At 41.7% G+C, this 23,803-nt stretch overlaps 1 protein-coding gene across 12 annotated transcripts in view; it reads right to left on the minus strand.

Annotated features, from left to right (window-relative positions):
* Nucleotides 1-23,803, minus strand: part of LOC119657839 (potassium voltage-gated channel protein Shaw) — a 354,266-nt gene that overhangs the window by 284,333 nt on the left and 46,130 nt on the right. The window contains exon 1 of one of the 12 annotated variants that reach the window (XM_038064991.1): nt 13,644-13,747. The exons of the other annotated variants lie outside the window; for them this stretch is intronic. The gene's annotated coding sequence lies outside the window, so the exon portion shown is untranslated. Of the gene's footprint in view, nt 1-13,643; nt 13,748-23,803 lie in introns of those variants that run through there. 12 annotated transcript variants of the gene reach the window in all.

Genomic DNA, 23,803 nt, shown 5'->3' on the forward strand with positions numbered 1-23,803 from the left:
GACCGAAGTTGAAAAAGTGATTGTAGCCATCGGAAAGAAGCTTAGGCTGAAAGAAGTCATCCGAAAGAATGAACGCAAGAGAAACAAGAATATTAACATGAGCCCAGAATAAATTCTGATCCAGCCCCGCGACTTAATACCAAATGGGCGTCCCGCGGGGAGAGTGGAAGGAGAAGGAGGTGGTTTTAGTGGAGTAAGTTAGTAAAAGCCCCACATAACCATGCCTGCCGTAGCTTTTGAAGCTTTCCACCTTCCATCGGCAAAAAATAAGAAAAAGGCAGACAGACAGCAAACCGATTTTAATAAGGTTTTGTGTTTACGCAAAATCTGAAAAAAACACGTCAACACAAATGAATCACGCGGAGCTCTAGGTGGGGTGAGTGAAAGTGAGTTTTGTTGCATTGGAACAATTTTATTACTTATTATTATCTTCTTTTCTTTTTCTTTCTGGATTTTATTATTTTCAATTTATTTCTGTTATGAATAATTTATTTTTTTTTGTTTTCTTTTATCTTTATTCTTATCATTATTATTTTATGATTTATTTGATTTTATTATCTTGATTATCAGTTTCTGACTTAGAATATATGGGATAAAGGACCACTAGGTTATCTTCATCTGAGAACTTCCATCCATTCTCATCCTCCTTGATCCCGCAAAACTCACACGTCTAAGGACATCTTCTCAAATAATGGCTTCAGGATGTCGAGGAAGGGAGGGAAGCTCAGGGGCCACGCCTCATTGAAAAACTGAGGCAGAGGAATCAATTATTGAGGCTGTGATCCGTGGATCTTTCAACCCTCGATCGATTTCCAAGTTTAGTGTACGTTTTGTTTTAACTCGTTAGTCCGGCGCGAATTTCATTGTTTGTTTCGTAATGTTTAGATATGGTGCGGACCCACTCATCGGTACAGACATGTTAATTTTGTATAATGACACGGTAGGGATCGAAGCACTCATAGGACTTCATGAACACAGTGAGGGCAAGAAACGAGCGAAATATTGAGTATTGGTAGGCCAACAGAGATAGCCATTCAATTCAGGAAAAAATGACGTCTCCGCATAGGCTCACAAGCTGGCGGGGGCACTTAACCAAGAGAACATCCGACGAAATATTAAAAGTTCATAACACGAAGAACTTTATCCAAACCGAGCACCCCCGAATTAAAAATAGATATTCTAACAGCTTAGTCATAACGCCTGTCATATTCTGGTAATATAATGTAAACTGAATTAAAAACGGTCCATGCGGTTGAAAACTTTAATGAAAGTGTTCAGCCGTCAAAAGGACCAGAGATTCAGGACTTTTATTCTAAATGATAGTATAACTCAACACGAATCATTGCTCTTAGCCAGTTTTTTAGAACTGCCAGCGTCCTAAAAATAATTATTTCGGGAATTTAAGGCAGTCGGCGGTATGCTGAGGTTATCACCTGCAGGGCGGCTGATATGGCGACGAAAAACCAAATGAAGCTGCCTTGTTGTTAGCAGGTATTGAAATGCCTCTGATCAATGCTGTTTGTTATGATTAACGATGATAAAGCTGTTAAGAGACAACTCCCCACGTGCAGTCTGAGGGTCTGAAAATTTGGTACATTAAAAAAAGTTAAGTTTATACTGTTCGATGAAATTGGATGCAGGAAATCCACAAAGTTTCTCATTCCCGAAGCGCTGAGTTTCTTATTTCTGATTTGCTAGTACTTAGAATTTATACAGAGTAGGGTCTCTTCTCACTTAAATTATGGCCACTATCTTTATTTTACGAAAAAGGTGAAAAAAGTAAGGCAAAAAGCATTTTATGTGGAAACTAGCATTTCTTAACTTTACTTATTTCTTATATCGTTGCCGCAGCAATCAATTGGATCAGGGCCTTGAAGTGTGTTAGAGCACTTCATTCACGACCGCAACGGTACACTACAGGATGACAGTACACTACAGGAGGCCATGTGGTTAGCATTGCGCTCGCCCGAGATTAATACCCTGATTTGACTCAGGTACTCATTCACACTGAGTCGGTTCGAATCCGATGTTAAATCACGATACAAATTTCGCAGCTACCAGTGGAATGTGAACCGTATTCTCAATATACACCTCCCAATTTCCTTTTCCTCTCTCCGATATTAACTTACATCAACCATGTGTAATCGGTTTTGCGGTCACCCATGCACTTGTATTTATGAATGCATGGTTCATCGAGCGATTGTTTCATTTTCCGATATTTTATAGCGACAATAAAATGCAAACCGACTATATTCTCATAAGACGCCGACATTTTACCACTGTCATCGATTGCAATCTTTACGATAAACTGGACACCCGGAATGGCGAGAAAGACCTATATCGACTTGCTAAAAGCCGTAACGAACGCACACAGGATACCGCACACTTTTGTTGCGTTAATGACAAGAACGGTACTTTACTGACCAACCATCGAGCCACAACGGACAGGTGGCGAGAATACTTCGAACAGATTTCAACTGAAAAATTTGCTCATTCTCCACTTCCACAATCGTTGCCGACATTTGGGCCAGTTTCACCTGTGAGCGCAACTAAACTCGAGGATGCAATGAAACGAATGGAAATCGGGGAAACCCACAGAACTTGACGACATCGCATCTGAGATGTGAAAAGCGAAAAGCTGGGACACAACACTGTGGCTCAGTGAATTCTCTAATCGGGTTATTCAGGAAGGAAGAACATCATCTGACTGGCGAGAAAGTACCACTGTACCAATATGGAAAAAGAAGGGTAGTCCAGCAGAATGTTCAAATTACCGTCCGATCCGATTGCTTTCCCGTACCATAAAGATTTTTGAACGCATTCTTCACAACCGTATTCGCAAAATCGTTGAAATAACCGTGAATCAAGCTGGATTTGTCAAAAGCTGCGGAACTTCTGGCGCAATATACGCTGCGCGATTACTCATGGAGAAACACCGTGAAAAGCATCGCCCTCGTTACATAGCATTTCTGGATCTAGAGAAAGCGTTTGATCGTATGCCACATAAACTCATCTGGTATACTCTACGACAACACTTAGTACCAGAAGAACTCGTGCGATGCGTTCAATTGCTCTACCACCATCCGAAAAGTAAAGTTCAAAGTATGGCGGGTGTATCAAAACCGCTTCGTGTTTCTGCTAGTATTCATCAAGGAAGCACCCTCTCACCACTCCTCTTTGTTCTTGTTATGGACGCAGTCACACGGGATATCCAATGTTCAGCGCCCTATACATTGCTTTATACAGATGATGTTTGTCCGAAAATGGAATGATCGCCTCATGCAACACGGTTTCAGATTGAATCTGAAAAAAACTGAATTTTTGACCACCGATCCCCATGAAACAGACACAATCTCTGTCAGCGGCAGTGACCTGCCCAGAATTGAGCGATTTAAATACCTCGGGTCAATGCTATCAGCCAATGGAGAACTCCGTTATGAAATTGCTTCACGTATTAATAGAACCTGGATGAAGTGGCATTCCACAACTGGTGTTCTTTGTGATCGACGTATCAGCGAACGTTTCAAATCTAAAATTTACCGCAATGCCGTCCGTCCTGTCGCACTATATGGTTCTGAGTGTTAGCCAACTATAAAAGACAGTGAACGGCGTCTTGTGGTAATGAAGACGAAGATGTTGCGTTGGACTAGTGGCGTGACACGTTTTCATCATATCCGAAATGAGGATATCCGCGATCGTTATGCGATTGCACCGATCGTGGAGAAATTGCGAGCGAGGCGTCTTCGATGTTTTGGTCATGCAATTAAACTAGAATTCAATTGCCAAGACTGGTCTGAACATCGAAGTCGATGGTAAACGACCAAAAGGTAGGCCGAAACAATGGTGGCTTGTTACGCTGGATGGGGATTTAAAAGCCAGATCAGGCATTCGATGGAGTCAAATGGCGAAACCGATCACGACGAGTCGATCCCGCTTGTGAACGAGACAAAGGCTGAAGGAAAAGAAGATCAACCATGTAATATTTTCAAATTTATAATTTCGTTTTTGTCACCTTTCCACAAAATTTCTAGAAACGATTTACATTTTTTATATAATAATAATTCTTGAATATTGAATGACCGGTCAAAAGCAAACATTGACCTCGCACTTAAATTTGATCGGATCATATATTATGGAATGCAGGCCTAACGGTTGTTTCTGGTTGAGGCGACTGAAAATGTATTGTTGCATTGAGAATTAGCGGGACCAGGAAGAGATGATTAATGGACAGCAGAACAGTTGGACCGGCGAGTTGATGGTGGGACATTTTCACTTTGGACAGGGTGATTAGTGACAAGTGATTCTGCGACGTAAAAAATTGTGGAAAACTGTACATTTTAGTGCGCTTTTAGAAATCGTATAAAGTAGTACAAACTTGTGACATAACGCTACCAAATTCACCCCAACTTTGGGGTCGATCAACGTTCCCATGAAAACGAAAACTCTTAGAGAAGTCGATGAAATCATCTGCATCTAACGTTCACTGTATCACTAATTTCCGAATTACCTCTAACTCAACGCCTGCATCGGTCGGTAGGGCTCCAGCTGCCGACCGACACCTTCTTCCGTCCCAGCACGCCCTGATAGCATTCTAACGTTTACAGTGTTGCTCGGCTTTCATCCTAACTAAACAAACATTGTCTATTACCGAATCAATAAATTGATCCGTACACAAAAGCACCCCACAAAAAAACCGCTGGTGACTAGGTACACAGGTGTCTATTACCATATATTTGTTACTACCCGCGAGCTTTAATAGCACGTACATATACATACAGATGTCTACCTCGAGTAATTGACACTGATATGAAAAGAAAAGAAAAACTAAAACGTCCCCATGGGCCCACCGTTCATATAAATTCATTTTATATGTTGATGACGTCATATAAAGGGTAGCATAGGTCCCAGGGCGAAGCGTGGATTGGTACTCACGATGGAACCAACACCAACATCTCTACTACCAAGCCCTATCTCCACCTCCACGTGGTGACCGCTGGGAGCTCTTTCTAAACGAAAAGCTGCAGACAGAGAAGGATGACGGCGAGGACAAATTGTTCCAACTGGTCCTCCAGGTTGGGGGTTGGGTAGGGCTGACAACCCTACACGGAAAACAACTTGTTACGAAGCCACAACAGGAGCCTTGGACTGGACTGATAATACAACGACGAACCCGGCAACGACAACGGAATAACGATTTGCGCATTTTCTCGTGGAACGTGCGCTCCCTGTACAGAGATGAAGCTGATAAACAGCTAGCCCATACCCTGTCCCAATATAGGGCGGATGTAACAGGGTTACAGGAGATGCGTTGGACAGGGACCGGTTTCTTGGAGAAGAGCCGCTACACCATATATTATAGTGGCCATCCAGTAAACCTGTGCTCGGAGTAGGTTTCTAGTCAGCCTAAAAAAGGAAACCTGCTGTTATCGGCTTTGAAAACATAAGCGAACGGCTACGCACTCTGCGTTTGCGAGGCAAGTTTAGAAATATAAGCCTCATTAACGTTCACGCCCCTACAGAGGAAACTGCAAAGTCGGAGAAGGATACGAGGCAGTAGAACGAACCCTCGAAGCCTGTCCCAGATATGATATCGAAATCATACTTGGGGATTTTAACAGCCAAGTAGGAAAGGAGCCCGTATTCAGGCGATACGTTGGTTCCCATAGCTTATATCAAAATACAAATGATATCGGACTGCGGATTATTCAATTAGCAGGGCCACACGAAATGGTTGTTGGACGTACCTGGTTTGCGCGGAAAGCGGTCCACAAATATACGCGGGCCTCTCGAGACGGGACCACTTTCAACCAAATTGACCACGTGTTGATCGAACGCCGCCACCTCTCAGCCTTGATGAATGTCAGAACATATAGGGGGGTCAATATAGACTCGGATTACTATCTCGTTGGCATGGTGCTCCGAGCTCAAATAACAATACCACCTAGAACCCCTCTGACAATCAGATGAGAGTGAACACTGAAGCCATCCACAACACAACCCTCCGCGACACCTATAAGAGGGAAATGGATGCCGCAATAACTGCAGTCAACAGAGGACCTAGAGATGAAGCATCAACAAATGATCTTCACAATCACCTGAAGAACGTTATCAAGGATACGGCCACAAACATACTTGGCCCCAGTCGCAAAAAAAGTCGGAACGGCTGGTTTGACGATAAATGTAAGCTAGCAAGGGAACGGAAGAATGCCGCATACCGAGTAATGTTGCATTCTCAAAGAACGTGGGCGCGCGTAGAGACTTATCACGACCTCCGTCGAGCGGAGAACCGACTTCACAGACGAAAAAAGGAAGCCTGGGAGAACCAACAAGTCTGCGAACTAGAAAAGTACAGGGAGCAACCGCATCAGGCGCGGAAGTTTTACCAACAAGTCAGTACGATAAAGCCTTATACACATCGATGCTCATTCTGCCGAGACAAAGAGGGAAATTTGATTTCCCACAGAATGGGCATATTGGAACGATGGGTTGAGTATTTTGATGAGCTACTGAACAACCAGAACATCGGCGAGTTGGAGGTCCCACCAACTGAAGACGACGGACAAATACTGCCACCATCAAGTTTAGAAGAAACAGTCCGTGCAATTCATCGGATTAAAAATCATAAGTCGCCAGGTGACCAAGTGGTTCATCAACTTGTGCTCAAGATATGGGACAGCGAATCAATGCCTGACGATTGGCAACGAGGCATTATCTGTCTCATACATAAAAAGGGGGATAACACACAGTGCAGCGATTATAGAGGTATCACGTTGCTGAGTACCATCTATAAGGTATTCCCCGCTATTTTGCTGGGCCGGATAACCCCATACGCCCAGAACATCATTGGACTATACCGAAGAGGCTTCATTCCAGGCAAATCAGCAACAGATTGGATTTTCTCTCTGCGGCAAGCGATGGGTAAACTGTTGGAATATGGACAACAGTTGTACCATCTATTCATCGACTTTAAAGCCGGCTATGATAGCATAGCCAAGGTGAAACTGTACACGGCCATGAGAGAATTTGGTATCCCCACGAAACTAATAAGACTGACTAGGCTGACCCTGACCAATGTGCGAGGCCAGATAAAAGCAGCAGGATCTCTCTCAAGACCATTCGACATCAACAACGGTGTACGGCAAGGGGATGCCCTATCATGCGTCCTCTTTAACCTGGCCCTGGGCAAAAAGATCCGTGATGCTGAGGTAAATGCAAGAGGTACGGTCCTCTTTAAGTCCACCCAACTACTGACCTATGCTGAAGATACCGACATCATGGCAAGAACCACCCGAGATGTACAAACTGTCTTCATCCAGATCGAGCAGGCGGCGCGAGATCTTGGGCTGCACATCAATGAAGGCAAGGCAAAATATATGGTGGCAACGTCAGCACCGAAGGCGAACCAACCAACAACATGAAACCGCACTGGTCAAATGGGAAGAATAAAAATAGGAGAATACAACTTTGAGACCGTTGACAATTTCTCCTATCTAGGGTTGAAAATCACAACCGATAACGGCTACGATGATGAAATCCTCGCACGGTTGTTGTCAGCTTACAGAGCCTATTTCAGCTTGCAAAAACTGTTCCGCTCGAAACGTCTCACCATACAAGACTATGATCTTGCCAGTCCTCATGTATTCCTCGGAGGCTTGGGTTCTCAGCAAGAAAAATTGCGAACTCTTGGCCGCGTTCAGGGGAAGAATCCTCCGAAGAATTTTTGGTCCCCTACATGAAGATGGACGATTCCGTAGCCTACACAATGACGAAATCTATGAGCGATACCATGACGTCCGGTTGTGGATAAAATCCGGATCAATAGGTTACGGTGGGCGGGTCACTTAATCCGTATGGATGAGGATGATCCAGCCCGGAAAGTCTATAAGGGCAATATCTATGGTAGAAAAAGAAGCCGAGGCAGACCCTGCCTAAGATGGAGCGATGGTGTAGGCCAGGACGCCAGACAACTTTTAGGGATACCGACCTCGGCGCAAAACCGGGATGTTTGGAGTTCCTTATTAAGGCAGGCCTAGACCGGATATCGGTTGTTGCGCCGTTGATGATGATGATGATAACGTGATACACAGCTTAGAGTGCAATAAATTTACTTGACTTTGACCTTCTATAACCTTGTGAATATTAGTTACCTTGCCTTCAAACTCTACAGAGTTATGTCCTATATTTTCATGTATGCTAAAATATTGCACTTCTGCGATGAAATTTACCTTAAGGGGGTTTTCCGGTAAATTTCTAAAACAAGGTGACATACTATTATTAACTTTATTCATGCAGATATCGGAACGTGATGTATTTTGAGGATTTGACTTCATATTGATACACCATTGTGATTTTTTTAGATTTTTCGTTTGGGAACCATACCTGTTTTACTTTTTGGGGCACTTATTTTCATTCCTATCACCCCTTTCACGCAATATCAGAAATAAAGCCAGTTTTGGAAGGTACTATTCTAGCCCCTTCATTTGATACACCCATAACCATATCCTGTGTAAAAAAATGTTCACCCACTTTTCGCTTGCATGGGAAGCTCTCTTCAAACTTAACACAAAATAAAGGGGCACATATTGTCACCAAATTTTGTAACAAGCGGTTCAGCCGTTTCCGAATAAAGCGGGTGTGACAGATTGACAGAGAGACAGAGATTCAATCGATTTTAATAAGGTTTTGTTTTACACAAAACCTTAATCATTTTTTGTTTCTTTATTCATTTACCTTTCCATGCACTTTCTCTGCGATTGCTCTGGCTCGAGCCAGGCTGCGGACACTGGGTAAACCATTCTATGGGGACCTCAGCGAGATTTCTAGCTGCAGGGTCGGAGAGCTGCTTTCCATCGTGAATGCTACGGGGTGACTCTGAAGATCCTAGCCGGCTGGACTGCTCCTGTTTCCATAACAACAGTCACGGTCTTAGGATTTTGTGGCATCAAAATGGCGCACCATAGCGCTAATTGGGCTCCTCGGAGCGGCCACCGATACCTACCTACCTACCCATTCATTCATCTTAGATAGTCCAACGTCTCTAAAGCTGAACCACACATTCTGCACTGGTTGTTTTCCACCCGCTGTGTCGTTATGAGCTTTTTATAAGCTCCGGTGGCGACCACGCTGTCCAGAATGGCACAAATGAATCCCTCCGCTCCAGCAAAGAACTCCCCAGCCATCTGTTCGACAAATGTAAATGGACAAATGGCTGCCAAAGACAATTCATGTGTTTACCATACATTGCCTTCGACTTCCATTGATCGGTCCGCTCTTAGCCCGACTTCACACCACTCAGAGGATTGAAAGATCGATCCTTCAAGTTAAGTGCAGTCATCCCACAGTCTGCCAAAAACAGGCACATTAAAGAGCCTCGCCTGCTATTTGTTGTAAAAATAAGCGCGCAGTGGGTCGACTTGGCGGTGATGTTGTGCCGCGTCTTCAACCACGCCCCTGCCTCCAATGTTACGAAGCAAGTTCATCTCCTCTACGGAAGAGTTTGGGTGATGTATTTGGAAGCGCTTCGGGTATGAAAGTTTTGTGTTCATTTTATGTGAGGAACTCTCTATGAACAATTTTCCATTCGTACATAGTTAATAATCCAAAATATTCCTTTATATATTGCCAAACACCAAGATATACATGCTAACTAAACAAACGTTTCCCCTTACAGCATACTGATGCATGTATATATGTATTTCTATTGCATGTATATTAACGCATGTATAAATGCTTTATACAGGTGCGGCAGCATAACTTCCTTTTTTCAAAACTCAATTAAAACTATTGTATGCATCGGAAAATATTTATTTATTTTTTATAATGTAGGTACATGTCTAAAGTTTTTATTTACATTGTTTTGAAGATCAAATCTGTTTTCTGTTTTCGATTTCTGGCGTTTGTCATGACTCTTGTTAGCATAGCAGGTGTTATGTTGGCAATTTCTTCTTGGATGTTGGTCTTCAAATTTTGTAGGGTTCTTGGACGGTTCACATAAACACGGGATTTCAAAAAACCCCATAGAAAAAAATCACAAGGGGACAGATCGGGAGAGCGTGCCGGCCATTCCAAATCGCCTCTAATTGAGATAAGGCGCTCTGGAAAGTGTTCCCTCAAAACAGCCATCGATGCTCTTGAAGTGTGTGCTGTTGCACCGTCTTGTTGGAACCAAGTGTCCCCCAAATCCAAATTTTCTAGCCGTGGGAAAAAAACATTCTGTAGCATGTTTACATACCGGTCCGAATTCACTGTCACTGTAACCTCATTTTCCTCAAAAAACCAGGGACCAATAATTCCAGCTGAGGAAATTGCACACCACAATGTGACTTTGAGTGAATGCAAAGGCTTTTGATGCAATTCTCGAGGGTTGGTGTCACCCCAGTAGCGCATGTTTTGTTTGTTAACCGACCCACACAAATGAAAATGGGCTTCGTCGCTAAAAAAAACAATAGCACTCTCGGGAACGACATCAAGAAGAAGCTCACACGCGTTCATCCGAGAATCGAAGTCACGTTCTGAATGTTCCTGCACTATTGCCATCTTACAGGGATGAAAATGAAGATCATCACGAAGAATTCTTCTCACAGAACGATCGGATAGTCCAAGGGCAGATGCGTATTTGCGCGCAGAACGCCGTGGCGATCGCAACATTGACGCTCTCACTGCTTCAATATTCTCAGGTGATCTAACGGGCCGAGGGACTCCAGTTCTTCCTTTTGTCGCACTTGCAGTTTGTCTGAATGTAGTGACCCATGTAACAATTGATTTGCGATCTTGGACGGGAGCCAACGGGGCTAAATTAAAGCGATTCCGAAATACACGCTGTGTAGCAATAACCGAACATCCGCTTGAAAAGTAAACCTCAACGGCAAAGGCACGCTCCTCACTATTCCAACGCATGATGACGACTGAACCATGTCGGGACAAAACTTTAAAGTATCCCCTCTTGAACCACTAGCCCTCCGCTATGAGATCAACTAACTGAGTGGCGCATTTTAAAAACGGAAGTTATGCTGCCGCACCCTGTATTACTCTAATGCATCCTCAACCATTTCGACCTTACTCCGTGCACAAAAGCTTACATTCGTGGATTGATACAACGATGGAGTATAAAACCTAGGAAACGCCTACTGAACCAACACCAACACCTCTACTGCCAAACCTTAGCTCCACCACCACATGGAACCGCTGGGAGTTCTTTCTTTACGAAAAGGAGGAGGGGGATGAAGGAGAGTCTCCCGCGTCTAAAAACGGAACAAATTGTATGGACTGGTCCTCGAGGTTGGGTAGGGCCGCCAACTATACACAGAAAACCCAAGTTACGGTTGATGTAACGGCGTTATAATAGATGCTCTAGGTAGGGACTGGTTTACCGGAGAAGTGCCACCACACCATATATTATATTATAGTGGCCATCCAGTAAACCACCATGGGGTGGTAGTATGTTTTTAGTCAGCCAAAAACGAAATCTGCTATTATCGGTTTGGAAAACATACCCGAAAGGCTCTACACTCTGCGCTTACCAGGCAAATTTAACGTTCACACCCCTATAGAGAGAAGACTGCAGAGTCGGAGAAGAATACCTTACATAAGGCAGTAGAACGAACCCTCGAACCCTATCCCAGGTATGATATTAATATCATAGTTGAAGATTTTAACAGCCAAGTACACGCAGAGCCCCTGTACAGACCATGCGTTGGTTCCAATAGAGTGGAAAGCGATCCACAAACAGACCAGACGGAACCATTTTCAACCAGATTCCCCACGTGTTGATGGAACGCCGCCACCTTTCAGCCTTGCTGAATGTCAGAACATATAGGGAGCCAATATAGACTCGGATCACAATCTCGTTGGCATGTTGCTCCAAGGTGAAATAATAACGCAGGTAAGAATGAGCACCGAAGCCATCCATAACAGAGTCCTCCGTAACACCTATAAATGGAAAAATATGCCGCAATTACTGAAGTCAACAGAGGCCCTGCAGATAAAGCATCAACAAATGATCTTCACAACCACCTGTAGAACGTTACCTTTGATACGGCAACATACTTGGCCGCACTCGCAAAAAAAAATTAGGAGTGACTGTTTTCACGATGAATGTAAGCTAGGAACGGAACAGAAGAATGCCGCATACGATGTAGTGTTGCATTCCCAAAGAATGCGGACACGCGAAGAGGCTTATTACAAACTTCGTCGAGCGGAAAAGCGGAATCACAGACGGGAAAAGGAAGCCTGAGAGAACCAACAGATCTGTGATCTCGAAAATGTAAAGAGCAACCGCAACAGACGTGGAAGTTTCACTAACAAGTCAGCAGGATGAGCTCATATACACCTCAATGCACATTCTGCCGAAATAATGAGGGATGGGGCGATAGTTTGAGTATTTTAATGAACTGTTCAACAACCAAAATATCGGCGAGTTGGAAGTACGACTGATAAATATAATAAATTTTTTTAACCATTCTCCTGTTCACAACCCCATATCGATCGCGGATATCCTCGTTTCGGATGTAATCGAGGCGTGTCACGTCACTAGTCCAACGCAGCATCTTCGTCTCCATTAGCGCAATATGCCATTCAATGTATTTTATAGTCGGCCAACGCTCAGTACCATAGCGTGAAGCAAATTCATAACGCAGTTCTCTATTGACTGATAGCATTGACCCGAGAGAGTAACTCATCGACTTGCAAATCATAAGTCGCCAGTAATCGAGCTGGTTAAGAATGAAGGATACCAATTACACTAACACCATAATTACCGTCCCATTCATATAAAGGTAGATATCATGCAATGCAGCAATTATATAAGTATCACGTTGCTGAGTACCATCTATAAGATATTCCTAAAAATTTGAAAAAAATCGTGGTAGTTGGTGCACATAGTATCTAGGCATCAAAATACTCTGCGTTGCGGTAAGTCATCCCAGATCCATAAATTTGCAGTAGTATAGGTTTGAATATTCTTCTGGAATATTCTGGAAAGTTTGGAGGGAATCCTACTATTATTAACAAATTTACAGTAGGTCAAAGTTTGCCTCTTTCCCTCTTACTACTCCTTAAAAGATAAGATAAGATGTCAGGATCACATCGAATTGAATATCGAGTATATTCAATATATATACACTACAAATTTGGAGGTTGATTTCACCTTGCATGATTCAACTTAAATGTCTGTAAATTCTTTTGGCGGATGGAAATGGAACATCAGGAAAGCCTTTTAACCTCTTTTAATGAAAAATGTTTCTTCTCAACGCTGAGCCCACTTTTAGGTGGAAACTTATTTCCCTGAAGAATGTCACAAACACGTTCATAAATCAAGTCTACTAAAGCAAGATGATATCCATCATCTCATTATCATACCTATACCACCAATGTGTTGAATTATAAGTCGAAACGTAGCATAAAAGCTTATTCAATGGAACTTTGATACAAAGGGAGCAACCACTGAGAATGACACAGTCAAAAAGTGCGACTAGCCCGCCATTCTTATCCCAACTGTTTCCAGAAATTAGACGCACCAACTCGTGCGTAAAATTAACAAGCGTGTTTATAAGATATTTTCACTGTCATAATAATATAAAATGAGCACCATCCGATGGAGCATTTGCCCATTCATCTGTGAACTGATTCCTAGGGTGCTGACTCACTGTGAAGGGGGAGCATTCTCTACGGAAGTCCTTCAACTACACTCGAGACGAATCATGAGTAGGCGTTTGGTGTTCAACACTTTACACAATTACAGCCCACACGCGAGACGCCGTAAACACCCTGCCGAGTCCTTGTAGGAAAATTTTACACTGAATCGAGTTGAAAATGTAAAGAGCTTTATTGATCGTTCCCACTAGCTGGAAACTAGTCGGGCCAGAATGCAACACTTGTGCATATCGATTTAAGTTCCGTAATGAGAACGAATGGGGACTTCTTGAAATCATTTGTTCTTGTGGGGAGCACTTCCTTTTGGAGTTTCGAGGAACATTCGCGGACAATGGAAAGTTGGCTATATTATACCACAGTGAAGTCTAACGACACAAGTAACGCTGGGAGGAGGAATTGAATACTTTGCTAACAATGGTTTCCAGATTGCTATTGAGTGAATCAAACCGTTTGAATGAAGAAATGATTACAACCTTGTCTTTCTTCTCCGCAGACGGAACCTTTTCCCAGTTGGATTGTTCAGTACTCTGAATTATTGCAACTGTTTATTTCACACATTGTGAATTTATTAGGTGGTGAGGGTTTGCTGCTCAAAGGGGATTAAACGGGTTGTTACTTGGAAAAACTTTTATTTAACAACCACCTCATTGACATGGCAGTTTCCCTCTGAAATAGGAATTTTCCCCACTAAGACTACTGCCCTCATTAGATGCTACTAGAAAAGACTATGTAGGCGGGGTCATCTGTTGCACTTATAGTATCACAATTCGCACCTTTCTGGTGCAGTATGGGGTGGAACAGAAGGGAGTCAGGGCTCAAAATTCGTCCGCCGGAAAGTGCAACAGGTCTCTATCTAAGAGCCTATCCAACAGAAAAGCCTAAAAAAAAATCATAATGCAGCTGTACGAAATCCAGTCTTCAAAATACATCCCGTTCCGATATCTACTCAAATAAAGTTAATAATAGCATCTTACCATATTTTATAACCTGGTGCCGTGACAAGCAATAATGCAGTACACAATTCTGGGGAGTTCGAAAAAAATCAAAAACTATTAAAATAAAAACTAAAAATTGGGTATTTCACATGAATTTATCACAATCTAGGACGTTTATATACGACATAACGATCATATAAAGTGAAATCATATGAACGGCGGAATATTTTGAATTTTTAGTTATGTACGAATGAAAAAACGTGCATAGGAAACTTCTCTCATACGATGAAGACAAAACCGTTATCCTCGAAGAGTTCGGCTTTTGATATTCCGATTTGTTCAGTACTCTTTTAGCTAAAGAGATACTTTTCAATAGAAACTGAAATGATGATAATATCACATTTTGACAATGAGAAAATAATCGAAAAGTTGAACTGGTAAAGTTTCGGCCGGCCTTTCGGTCGATTACCTTCAACTTCGATGTTCAGACCAATCTTGGTAAGCGAATTTTCGTTAGCGCGAATTACGTGACCATACCATCAAAGATGACTCTCTAGCAGTTTTCCCACGATCGGTGCAACCTCATATCGATTGCGGATATCCTCATTTCGGATATGATCAAGACGTGTCACGCCACTAGCCCAACGCAACATCTTCGTCTCCATCACCGCAAGACACCGTTCACTGTCTTTTATAGTAGGCTAACACCCGACATAGCGACAGGATGGACGACATTGCGGTAAATTTTAGATTTGAAACGTTCGTAGATACGTTCACAAAGAACACCAGTTGTGGAAGGCTACTTCATCCAGGTTGCATTAATACGTGAAGCAATTTCATAACGCAGTTCTCAATTGTCTGATAGCGTTGCCCCGAGGTATTTAAATCGCTCAGTTACACCCGCCATACTTCAAACTTTACTTTTTAGATCGTAGTAGTGCAATTGAACCCAGCGCACGAGTTCTTCTGGCACTAAGTGTTCAAACGCTTTCTCCAGATCCAGAAATGCAATGTAAAGAGGGCGATGCTTTTCACGGTATTTCTCCATGAGAAACCGCGTAGCATGTATTGCGTCAATAGTTCCACAGTTCTTGACAAATCGGACTTATTCCATATTCTCGCCATCTATCCATTGCCATCCCGAGTGTACAGTTTATAGTAAAGATTTTTGAAATAGTCGCTCGGGTGACAGTGATCGCTTTTGCTTCTCATTTGGCATTCTTATAAATTTACCAATGCCCAGCGTTTTATTGTCGTGAAACTACTAAATGACGCAGTACGAGCAATCAGATCGACTAGTTGGCGATCAGCATTAGATTTAGGAGTTGTCTCCTCTGCAGTAAGAGAAGCACCGGCATCGGTTTCGAAGGGGATCAACATCTGATGGTCGCTAACGTTCGTTTGCGTGTTACGTCCACCATTTCTCGCAGGGTAGGGGAGCTGCGACTCCCTAAGTTCAACATCGACTGATTGTATGAACCACCTATCGCTCGACAGTGGTAGAGCTACTTTGCTGATCGGACGGCAGATATACTGAGTAACCCGCCTGAGAATACCACAGCATTGGGGCGCCATTAAAAATCCTATTTTTTTCGGTTGCTATATAGGTCGTCGGTCACATTCCGAAGATGCGTCATAAAATCAGGGAATCGTGGAAGCGAATCAATGAATAGAAGGGGTTGAAGGCTCTACTGACCGCTGAGAGTGGTAGTGGGTGAGACGCGTTCGAACTCTGATACCAAGCCAAATCCCGAGAAGTTTAGCGTACTTCATTGGCCAGGGAAGCGAAAGATGCCGTAGACACTATGACTGCATACCACATCATGAAAGAGCTTGCATGCGGTCGCAAATTTTCCAATAGTCCCGTGAAGGACGTTAATGGTCAACATCTCATCCACAATGGTGAACAATTGAAAGAACAGTTCACCAAGGCTCTTGACTGTATTACATCCAGTGAAGTTGCTCCACTTATAGATGAAATGGAAAATCGTCGCAACATGCGAATACGGGCTATTCCTCCAAGCAGAAGAGAAATCATTTCGGCCATAAATGCACTTGAAGAGAGTAAAGCCGCTGGGCTGGACGGTCTCCCCGCAGAGTTGTTTATCGCTGCACGTCCAGTTACTGCAGATTTGCTACTTGCACTTGTACGGACATTTTGTAATCTAAGACCTTCCCCAGAGAGTGGAAGAAGGGGATAGTCGTGAAGTTACCAAAGAAGGGGACCATTTTCAGCATGAAAATTGGAGATGTACCTGCGCACCCCTTGCCGTCGCAAAGATAATTGCTAGAATAATCATGAAACGCATCAAAGAATATCTCGAGGGCTGGTGTCCGCTCGGGATTCACCTGCATTGACCACATAAACAGCCTGCGGTTTATTTTTGAACAGGGGGAGTAGTTCAGATTTTCGTTGCACCTGCCCTTCATCGATTTCAAAAAGCTTCCGATAGCGTAGACAGAAAGATATAATGGCGCAAAATGTCCATGTGTTGCACTGAGGTAAAATGTCGGAGGATTTCGAGGTCTAAAACGAAGTTCGCAAGGTTTCATTCTGTCACCGATATTATTTGCTTTTGCTTTTGTTATCGATAACGTTTTTCATGCTGCTTTGTCCGGAGGATGTTGAGGAATGCAATGGGAGATGACATATTTCCTCAAACAATTCGACCATACTGATGACTATTTTTGGTCTGACGGATCATCGCACTCTCCCTATCTGCAATTATCGGCAGAGCTTCGAAGGTGTCGATCAATTTGCATATTTAGGAAGCGTGGTTTCTGCCGCCCGAATACCCGCTTCTAAAAGTTGCTTGAAGTTGAGCCACCGGCTTCCCCGAAAATCTGTGGCGCGATTTCGCCATTCGACGCATTCGGCACCAGGAACTTTTAGACTACTAAGCTACTAATTCCTGTTTTCTATAGTTCACGGTAGGATCTTTTTGGAAAATGGATCTTCCCCCATTTAAAAAGGATATGTATTGTCTTGAGAAATAAAGTGTGGAGTAAACTAAACCTAAGTATGGTATTTCAGCCAACGAATTTTCTGGACTTACATATTTATATACATATGCAAATAAGTAGGTAGATAATATTAAGGTGGATTATTTTTAAAGTTTTGTGTAAAAAAATACTTGTTTAAAATCACTTTACTGTCAGTTTGTTTTTCACACATTTTCCGTATTTTTCGAAGCCCGCCTAATTTTGACATTACTTGCAAAGGGGAGTGTGCAGTTGTAAGAAAGGGGTTACTTATTTCACCGGCCCATTCTCAGAAATTATTCAACTGAAAATCTGTAAAAAACAACGCAGTTGCTTGCACGTCTGAAAGCAATTACACATAAAGCATGATATTACGAAGGATGGTGAAAATTATATTGTTGAGGACCAAGTTATGGTAGGTTAAAATTGTCTCTTTTTTATGCAAATTTACTGCAGCCTAAAACGTTGTATATCAATGCCGCAGTGAAGTAAATAGTCTGAGATACTAAATGCATAAAGGTACATTACAAGCTATGAACAATCGGAGCCTTTGTTCACACAAATATTTTTACATAAGAAATACCATACACAAAATATTGCATGTTTGAAGTGCCGAGCTCCGATTTGTCCTTGTGTTTACGACTACATATTGGTTGGCAACAACTCCGAAGGAAAATACCATAGGTTTTCATATAGAGACCTTTTATTTATCAAATAATATTTAATACTATATAATGGCTAACAAGCCAATTTGAACTGAGTGGCTGAAGTGGGAAGTGGTAGAGAGAATTTTATTGGAAACTTTGGCTTTTCCGCTTATTTTGTTCTCTGGAAAACCTTTAAAATGGGTTATCAAAAAGGTTGATACCTGCTTGAATTTCATCGGGAAAATATCCATTTCAATCCTAACTGCTTCCATGAATGAATGCAAACCCACCACCTTCATCGTTCCGTCCAAAAATTTTACATGAGAGGGTAGGCCGCATTTCCGATTTTCAATATGAATCAGGTGGCATAGCCGCTGGAAGGACGTTTACATAATGCTGCGCGCCTAACAATAATGAAACGATGCTGTAACATCACATTGTACTGTAATAAAAAATCAAAATCGTTTCTTCATTTCATTTTGATGTAATAAAACCCTTTTCCCTATTTCCTGAGATATTTAGTGCTGTTTTACGATTCCCCTTCATTGCATGATAGCTATACATACATATATTTTCCTATACGTCAATTTCTGTAATGAAATATACCTAGTGCCTAGCAGAATCTTTAAAATTGTTTCATTAAAGAAATTGGATTTTTTTCCGCTGACTTCGAGTTTCGAGGAGAATAAAAGACTCATTGGTTGATGAACTGAATATTGGCTTAATGTAATTACATAGTCCTTTGGTATAACGAGAGCCTTATTCAAGAAAGTGGAACCGTTGCTAGTAGGTCGCTGAGGCAAAAATATGAATTATTATAGAATAGAAAGGAGTTAAACAACAACATCGCGACTGGCATGAAATATATGCATGCCGTTGTCAATAACCAAGCAATCACCGGATTAATAGTCTTTAATCAAAGAGATGTTCTGAATTATTTGGCTCGATTGTGTTATGTTGCATTTAATGCAATTTTTAGCTCAAGTCGAAATGCATGTATGTATATATACATGTGTAGTTCAAATCTCATCGACAATGGTTTTTGTGACCCTCATTGTCTTCCAAACCCCTTTTGACTAAACGCTAAACAGTACATCTTGCCCCCCCCCCTTCATAAATTTCTAACAAGATTTTGCCTAACAGTGCCAGATAGAAGAAGGATAGTATCATCTTCCTACACAAAAACGCGAAGCTTCATTCGGTGAAAACTACCGTTTAAACTGTTTGGCTCTACAACCGAGATTCTTGCCTTTTACAGGTTTCGCCTTGTTGCGGATATTTTATTGTGTATCACGGGTTTCAAAGGAGGCGCTCTTAGCCAAATTTTTGGCGTTTACCGATTTTGTTTGTTTAGTCCCTGGACGGTACGCTAACACCTCCAAAGGCGTTGGCCACCACCCCTCTAGAAGTTCGACTCGTATAGTTTTTCACCATCCGTTCTATTCTGGTTGGCGTCTTACCCGTTTGTGTACCCAGAGTCGCGTTTCACAGCTGCGTCTCAAATCCTTTTTAATTTATCTGGATTTCAAGAGTTCCATCCTTGGTCCAATTCAAGAATAATAATAATCGTTGGCGCAACGATCCATTTTGGATCAGGGCATTGAAGTGTGTTAGAGCACTTCATTCAAGACGGTAACGGTACACTACAGTAACACTGTAGGAGGCAATGTGGTCACCATTGCGCTCGCCCGAGATTATTATTATTATCACAGCTGAGCCGACTGGTGTCCGACAGTGGTGGAATCCCACTGCCACCAGTGAAATTTGTACCGCGACCGCCTTGTGCTCTAATCACTCAGCTATCCGGACATACACAATCCAAGAATAGCATATTCTTATTCTTCATTAACGATCTTCTTGACTTATTTGCTTGTCCCTGCCTCCCTATGAAGACGATCTAAAGCTATTTAACTATTAATTGACCACGACATACTGTTTCATTGATATGAACAACAGTATCTCCAATCGCTTTTTCTATATAATACCCACGATCTTCATTCTTATAGTCAGTCGATTCAAGTATATGCGGTATATGTGCATATGTATAAATTATATACTGTTAGAAACTAAGTAGACTAGAAAGAATTGTGGAACATCTCATCAGTAAGTGTTGTCATGAGAAAACTATTGTCAAACCTGGAAGCCACAACTCTGGAAAAGCTGCTAAACCGATTTAGTTTAAATTGCCGAGGTGTGGAACCCCAAAAATATTTACTTTTACTGTGATAACTATCAAGCAAAAAAAAAAACAAAAAGAAATTGCAAGAAAAATTCGCAAATTACCCATTTTGCTATTTTTAAAAAGTATTTGCATATTCGAGATTTCATGCATAGTGACAAGTTTACAGATTGTAAAAAAATATTCCTTTTTAATTCAGGCCAGCACGGAAAGCTGTGTACTCTCCTGATATACATCACCTTATTTCCAAGGAGTTGTTCATCTGTATGTAAGGAGCCCTCTATGCATGTTTTTCCATCGTACATAGGAGAGAATATACATATGAATTATGATATGTATGCAAAAACGCCGTTCATATCAGTTCACTTTATATGACGATGACGTCATAGACGTGTTAGAGTGTAATCAATTTAGCTGAAATGCAAAACTTTGGCCTCTAAGACCTTTGTTAATAATAGTTGCATTGATTGATAGATGACCTATATTGATACCAAATTTTGTACTTCTAGGATGAACTTAGTGGGGTTTTCCGGTAAATTTCTAAAACATGGTAATATACTAATTGATTTCTGAACAAGATGTATTTTGAGACCTAGATTTCATGCAGACGCATCAATCTGATTTCACTTTTTGGGACATACATTTTCAGTCGTCAATCTTCTAAGTTTCACCCAGAAATAAAGTACTAAACGAGCCCCACATATCCATATTCTGTGAAAAAAGTTTCACATCCGCCTTTCGCAGATAAGGGAAGGTGCCTTTTAGACTTGACACAAAATGGGGCCAATAGCTGTCACAGACCATACCTTCCCACCAAATTTCGTGACAATCAGTGCAGCCATTTGAGTCTCTTGTTTTACAATCTTTTGTCAACAAACAAACAAACAAGTCGAGAAACACGAAACTAAACGCTTCAGGTATAGAAGGTTTTGTTTTTTCCTAATGTAAGCATATTTAAGGGCAAAACTATCGCATTTGTACGTAGCCCGTAATGTATATGTACCATGTCAAACTACTCACTTTAATGTGATATTGATGTCAAGTATTGTGGGTTGCAGTAAATTTGTACGGCAAAGACATTTTTGAGCTATTGTAACTTTGTCAGTAACAGTACGATTTTAATCTAACTTGGGGATAATATGTTTCATACTATAGTCTATACGCTACGATAAACTTAAGGGGGGTTTCTATTCAAATTCTCCAAAAAATTTGCAATACACTATTATTAACTTAATTTGAGTAGATATCGATAACGAGATTATTTGGAGGCCTGGACACCGTATAGAGCCAGCTTCATGATTTTTTTTATTTTTCAGTTGGGTAATTTCTACCTAGCAGCCGCGGGCCTGAGATGGCGAAGGTTACAAGCTGTGCCAAATCAAGGTGATAGCCCGATCACGAGAGCTCCTGTGCCAGACGCGTGCAAATGCATTCAAGATTACGGCGGTCTGCATCTGGCCCATAGGGGACCATGCCGCTAGGCTCGGCTTACCCTACAACTCACATTGCCGAGGCTGCGGAGAAGGAAGGGAAACCCTCATGCACTTTCTCTGCGATTGCCCAGCTCTGGCTCGAGTCAGGCTGCGGACACTGGGTAAACCATTCTTTGGGGACCTCAGTGAGATTTCTAGCTGCAGGGTCGGAGAGCTGCTTTCCTTCGTGAATGCTACGGGCTGGTTCTGAAGATCCGAGCCAGCTGGACTCTGCTTCCCTGTTCCTATAACAACAGTCACGGTCTTAGGAGTTTGTGGCATCAAAACGGCGCACTAATGCGCTAATTGGGCTCCTCGGAGCGGCCACTGATACCTACCTACCTACCTGGGTATTTCTGAGAATGGGTCCGACAAAAAATTTATCACATTTGACCCCGGCTCTCCCTACCTTCCAACAATTATCAAAAATAATACTGGCTTCGAAGAGTACTAATCGAGATCTCTCATTTGATATCCTCTTAAACTCACCGTAGAAAGGTGTAACTCATGTGTGGGCATTCACAGTTTCCATCTTCTTTTTGTTTCCTCCTTTTGATACATGTCCTTACAATATTTTTTGATGTATGTCCTTACAATATTTTATTGCAAACTTTACATTTGGTAAATAAATAAATAAATGTTTTACGATGTAGTGAATTTATACGAAACTGACGCTCTTGACTTACTAAAACTAAGTTAATAAAGGTAGGATTTCCACCAAACTTACTAGTAAAGAGGTACGAGCGCGTCATATTAAATTTTCAAAACATGATAGTACATTGTTCATTTGAGTAAATTCGAAGTACGGTACGACGCCTACAAGCCCTATTGGAACAGACTCGTGATTTTATTTAAATTTTTGGCGATGTTGTTTCTGAGAATGACGCGTTTCATTTTTATTAAATCCACCAAATCCCCCACTTTACAACTGATGGCAAGATTGCTACCTCCTTGCCAAAGTACTACCTAAGGCGTGTATATTTAGTGAAAAAAAATTGCAACATTTCCATACCTTAAGATCAACTTACAAAAATTTCGTTCTCCGTATGGAGGTGTTTTCCACTTCTTTGTCATTAAATGTTAAGCCTCTAGGCATCACGGTTTCGAGAAACGTGCCTGAGGGATAGACACAGCCATAGGCAGACAATAAGGTTTTGTTTTCCAAGAATCCTCCAAAATGCAGGCTAGAATGCTACCATTACGAATCTAGGGAGTAACAGTACAATCTTTACTTCGAAGTTTTCAGAGGAGCTTAAGCACGTCACCAATAGTCATCGTCGAAGCACGTAAGGGTGGTTGACGAACTGTGGCACAAGGAGTGGTTTATTCCTATCATAGAGGGGGCAAAGGATATTACATGCCAGCTATACATGGTCATGGACACATTTGCACTGTAAATGTCTATTCGCATTTATTATGAAGAGATAATCGGTTAGAGGTAAGTCGTAGACCGTTCCAATTGAGGGTTGTTATCAATCAATCTATTGCTTATAGAGCTTTAATTTATCGTCCGAGTGTGAGGTCGCACTTCATATAAATAACTATTCGCATGATTTCATGACTAGTAGATTTTAATGCCACATTTAAGCTTTATGTTTGATTCAATTTTTATCTGAATTTTTCCCTTACACTCGACTTCACCCCTTCATCATATTAAGAATTTGTGAAGATCAGCAGTAAAATTTATTAAGCCGAAATTAGTAAGTGATTTCATTTTGGTTACCATTCTCTGCTCTCTCTTGAGTCCTTCTAATAACTATATTTTCTGTAGCTTTTTTTGTAGGAATACTTTCTTCGTTTTGGGAGGGGACACATAGAATAAATCGTAAATCGGAAGTTCGGCACTTCAGATATGAAAGGTTTTGTGCATTTTTTGGATACACGATGAAAACTCGTGGTGGTCGAACCATTAAAAAATTTCTGAGAGTGGGTTTATCC

This window comes from Hermetia illucens, chromosome 1 (genome assembly GCF_905115235.1).
Source record: "Hermetia illucens chromosome 1, iHerIll2.2.curated.20191125, whole genome shotgun sequence".
NCBI lineage: Eukaryota > Metazoa > Arthropoda > Insecta > Diptera > Stratiomyidae > Hermetia > Hermetia illucens.